Source organism: Pinus tabuliformis, chromosome J (assembly GCF_031772625.1).
Source record: "Pinus tabuliformis cultivar Carrire ecotype Pingquan chromosome J, CPIR1, whole genome shotgun sequence".
Taxonomy (NCBI): Eukaryota; Viridiplantae; Streptophyta; class Pinopsida; order Pinales; family Pinaceae; genus Pinus; species Pinus tabuliformis.
Genome location: NC_142295.1, coordinates 845554986 through 845560985, shown reverse-complemented (window position 1 = coordinate 845560985; position 6000 = coordinate 845554986).

Genomic DNA, 6000 nt, shown 5'->3' with positions numbered 1-6000 from the left:
AATAAGAATGAAGTGATCAAGGGGATAAACAGAAGGAGAGGTTGGAAACAACATGTTTGAAGCAAGGGTGATGAAGGGAGTTGTAAGAGTGTCCCCGTCTATCCTACTTTCCCCTTCCCTTTTCATATTTTCCAATATTCTTTACCTAGTTATAACAAGAGGAGTACTTAGTGCATCAAGTGCAAAATGTTCACATACAACTAGTTAACAATCCTCATGGTTTGATATTATGCAACCTTTGGACTATTGTGATTCCTTTGAGATAGTGAAGGATGTGAAAGAAAAAAATAAAAACCAAGATGTTGTAGGTTCTCTAGAACATTTTGATTAGATGGCCCAACAGAAACTCATTTTAATTCCCTTAGTACAATATCCCTTATGAGTGATGAAGAAATCAAATATGCAAGAAACTAGAAGAATGACCATAGTTTTAGAGATAAATAATGATCAATATAATCAGATGCTATAAGTTTTGTATTTTAAATGTTTGTTTATAAAAATAAAACATTTTATTTAATGTTAACATATTGTATATAGGTGGTGGATGGTTAATTCATATATTAATTCTTTTTATAATAATAAAAAAAGACACTATAATGTAATTAATTTTGATGATTTTATTAAATCTTAGAAATGTGAAATATGTTATGAAATAAGTGTTTTGATATTTATAATTAATCATGATTGCGATAATAAAGCATGTGTTTGAGGATATAAGTTATAGACATATACCAACCATTTAATTTATATGACTGCAATAATAAAATAAGTAATTTAGTGGTTATGTTTACCAACTAAATTTCTAGTGGGTTTTTCTGGTCTAATTTCTCTAAAATTTAGCAGGAATTTATTGAAATCACAAGTTTGATGGGTAACGGATGCACAATAGAAGTGCCCTAGGGGTTTTTGAGGCTACTGAATCCATATATATAATCAAAAAGCTAATTTAAATAACACAAATCAAACTTTCACCTCAAATTTTTCCTCTGGATTCCTAAATAAAAAATCCAAAAAATCACACTAAAAACAACTCCCTTTTAAAATGAAAATTTCATTAACGTGGAACTTTTATGGTAAAGAAAGACTCATTAAAAAGAGAACCCTTAATCGTGAACATTAAAAGAGAACCCTTGATCGTGAACCTTAAAAGAAAACCCATGCTTTTGTATAAAATGACTGTCAGAGGTTGTATGCGCTCTTTCCGCTCACGAGGTACGTCAGTTCCAATTTTTTCACAAGGTTTTCACACTTTTTCCAAGTGATGGACTCGGCTTTTTTCACACCCTCAAAGTGACTCACTTTTTTTTTTTCCAAGATTTTAAAGATAAGTTGTTGTGACATTTTTCTGTCAAGTTCTTTGGTCTCTCACTTTTGATGACACGTTGCTATCTTAGAGGAAGTATCAACTATAAATTTAAATTGATTATAATATAAAAAATTATAAATAATAAAATTAAATATAATGACAACTAACCTATAACACAAGTGAAACTACTACTACAAATTAATTCCAAATACCAAAACTCCAAAAAAAAACCGTAAAATTAAGAGCATCAAGAGCACAAGGTAATTCAGTGACGTGAAGGTGTACTGGTTATGAATTATCCGGCGGACACAACAAAAAAGAGAATCCAATGAAAGCAGCGGGGCATCGGAAGTGGACAAAAAATTTGGAATCGTAGGGGGCAATCGGAGACTAGTGTTACGTATTCATGGCTGGTGGGCTTCGTCTGTTTCGTTCTGGCGATGATACTGCTTCAGCTCTACAGAATAGTGGACAGTCGAGGCTACAATTTGCCTCCCGGTTCCAGAGGGTGGCCATTGATTGGAGAATCCCTGGGCTTCATGCGAGAGATTAATTCGGGTTCACAACCACGCCGATTCATTCAAGATCGAGAGCTAAGGTACTATGTTAATTTATAATAGGAATTGTACCTTAGCTCTCGATCTTGAATGAATCGGCGTGGTTGTTAATTTTAAATTTGTAATAATAATAAATATTACAAATAAATTCACACTGCTTCCATATATTAGTATTTTCTGTTCCTTCCTTCATATGTTTTAGGGGAAGATGACTCTTGCTGTTACTACATGAAGCTTACTGTATTTGAATATTGTTTTTGATTGGCATGTTTTGTCAGACTATCTGTATTTTTTGTAAATTTTTCTCTGATATTAATAAAAATAGTGCTTTCTTCTTACTGGCAATAAATATTACAAATAAATTATTTTAAATTAAATATAAAATATTATTAATACAAATTGTATATATATATATATATATATATATATATATATATATATATATATATATATATAATTTGAATTTGTATTACCTCAAAACATCAAAATATAATTACCAATTGTCCATGTTATTCTTAGGTTATTATAGGTGGTCTCAATTTCCCATAAAGGAAATAAGAGGAGAAAGTCATACTAAGACAAAAACATTTACTATAAGGAAAAATGTCTATCAACTATGAAACTGTAAAGAGAAATGTTGTTGAGGTACATAGTAGAAAATCAAGTGTCCCAAGAAGTCACTAGAGAAGGATCTTTAGCACTGGAGCCTATAGATGGAAGTTTTACCTAGCATGAGAGATGGGTCTCTAGGTCGATTATGAGCATTCAAAGTCTCTAAGCATGAGTGTTGGAACTGCTAGGGACAATTGATATCATTTAAGGTAGAAAATATGCCATACTCCTCCTCTTAGTTCTCCTTCATAACTAGTAATGAAGAGTAATAGAGTTGAGACACCTTTTCGACCTTCCTCTAGTGTCACCAGGGTGAGGAACCTGATGGGATACCTCCTCAAGGATGTTAGAGTTTGATCAATTTTGAAAATCATCAATAAAAATGGAATTAATATGAGGGATCTCACCGCAAACATCAGAGGGGACAAGATTGGTAGATGGTTGCATCCTCTTAAGCCTATTTATGGGCATAAGTTCTACCCCTTAGGTCCATGGCTCTCCCAACCCCCCGCCATCTCCTTGGTGGTTATACATGTGCTTCCAAGGCATGGACCTTGAAAAAAAGGAACGTCGTGTGAAGAGATTCGGGATCATAATTCCAAGGGAAGAGAAGCAAAGGTAGAGGATATCCAGCAAAATGCAAAGGCAAGAATAGGAAGGAGGCTTGAATAGAAAGATAAGGGAGAGAGGAAAGAGAGGAGGAAGAGGACATCTAACATGACAATAGATTGAACCACATCCCACCATAATTCTCAAATCCAAAATCCAACAACTATAGAATACCAATTGGAGCTACAACCAACAAAGATATGGGCAAAGGAAAAATGAACAAAGCTAAGAGTCACAATGAGTATCCCAAATAGCACAACCCGTGATGACCCAACCTTCAAATGGTGGATGACGAAAGATGGTGCATAATATACAACTAGAGGAAAACCTAGCTACAAAGGAAGCCATAATGTCTTAAGCATAAATTCAACAACACAACCACCCGCGCCCAGTAAATCACCATTACACTCTCTCCTTAATTGCTTAGTTGAGAAATAGTCATTTCCTAATGCAAATTGTGGATAGATCCAAACCACTACAGCTCCATTGTCTCGAGCATACATGTCCAATTCTAGAAAAAATACAAGGAAATTCTCAGAGAAGGAAAGTGAATTAGTGTACAAAAGCCCCTTGATGCCACAAGGTTGCAGAGGAAATCCCACCTGCACCAGGGCAGGGACTAATTTACAACATATAACTCACATTAGGAGTGTTATGTATTTGGAGCTAACTTCGAAATGAAATCTTTACATATACATAACTTGAATGAGAAGAGTTCACATCAATCTGTATGTGGGAAGATGGTCACTCCACCCCTCATAAATTTTATGTGAGATGGTTGTGTGGTGAGCTTGCCTACCATTCTTCATCACCCTAATCAGAAAAACATAAAAAATAAATTCGAATAAAATATATAATATTAATTTCATTTTAAAATTTAAAATAGATAAAAATTTGAAAATATTTGTTTTCTTTTATAAACTATTAATAATATAGTATTTACTTTTTTCCCATTTTATAATTGAATTATTTTGATATTATAAAAGTGATTGATTACCATCAATTCCCTCTATAGCATTGACTTTAGCATGCCCTCTTCTAAGTCACTAACAAACTAAAGAAAACTAAAGAAATTGATGTGACTAGTTAAATTGAAACAATCCTATATTTTAACAATTTTAATATTTATATTTTAGATAAAAATTTAAATATTTCTAGTATATTATATTTTATAAATTTTATTTATTAACTTAAAAAAATTAATATTTTCTTATTAGCAAAAAATTGTTATAATGGAGGATGAGAATGATCATTCTCCCATGATATTATTGATATATATTTTAAAATATCAAAAAAGAATAGTGGACAGTCGAGGCTACAATTTGCCTCCCGGTTCCAGAGGGTGGCCATTGATTGGAGAATCCTTGGGCTTCATGCGAGCGATTAATTCGGGTTCACAACCACGCCGATTCATTCAAGATCGAGAGCTAAGGTACTGTGTTAATTTTAACGTTCAACATCTAGAGCTGAGGTACTGTCTTAATTTTAACATTGGCGCGTATTTTATCAAATATCAAATACAAGATGTGAATTATATATGTGAAGGCGAATTACGCAGGTATGGCGAGATATTCAGATCAAATTTGTTCGGAAGATCTCGAATGATTGTGTCTGTGGATCCAGAATTCAACAAACATATTCTGCAAAATGAAGGCAGGCTGTTTCAATCCAATTATCCGAGACCTTTTCGAAATCTCATCGGCAAATTCGGTTTGCTTTCGGTGCACGGAGATCTCCAGAAGAAGCTCCACGGAACGGCCGTAAATTTCCTGGGGTTCGAGAAGCTGCGTGTGCACTTCATGGAGGACATACAGAACCTTATGCACACCACCTTCGCCCAGTGGCAAGCCAAGAGGGATATCCATTCAATCTTTATATTTCAGAAAAGCTATGCATTAATTAAAAATTCTTTAAAGACCTATTTGAGTGACTCAAGGGAAAGGTTAATATCTTAATAACACAATTAATAGTAAAATTAAGGATTGGATCGCATCATCTTATATGTTAAACACGTAGTTGAGTAGTTTCCAATGAAGAGTGAGAAGAAACCTAATGGCACTTTATCATGGAGAGTTCTTAAGGAAGAGTGGGAAGAAAGAATTTGTGTTTTTTTTAGGAAGGAGCAGTTGAAACCTAATGACACTTTATCAGGGAGTGTCTTGCCTATAAGGATAGTGTCTTGCCTATAAGGATATTTATAGTCAGTTGGAATAGTGTCTTGCCTATAAGGACATTTGTAGTCAGTTGGAAGATCTGAAAGTAGATAGTTAGTTAGCTATTTGTGGAAGAAAAACTTTACAAGACCAATTTTTTTGACCATTATTCACACCAAAAAAGCTATTATAAAGAGAAACTTGATTGTATAATGTTTTGTTAGTTAAATACAAGCAGTTGGGTAGTTCCCAAGAAAAAGTGAGAAGAAAAAACTTGTGTTTTTTAGTGAGGAAAGAGCAGTTGAAACTTAATAGCACTTTATCACGGAGTGTCTTGCTTATAAAGACACAGAGTGTCTTAGTTATAAAGACATTTCTAATCAGTTAAAAGACTTAAAAGTACATAGTCTATTAGCTATTTGTGAAAAGAAAATTTTACAAAACCAATTTTTTTAACCATTATTCACACCAAAAAAACTATTATAGAAAAAAACTTGATTGTATAATGTTTTGTTAGTTAAATATCTAACCCCTTATACTATTTTGGTGTCATTCGCCTCATTAAAATTCTTCAATTCAATTCATTAACTTTTAGAGAAGCTATGCACTGTTTAAGCATTCTTTATGGATTTTATTAAACATTTATCGAAATCAAACAAAATTTAAGCGCTCTGTTAAAGAGAAAGGGGAGTCCAAGAAACCAAAAGCTCACTTGGGATGACTACCAGTCAATGAAATTCACCGAATGTGTATGTAATTAATT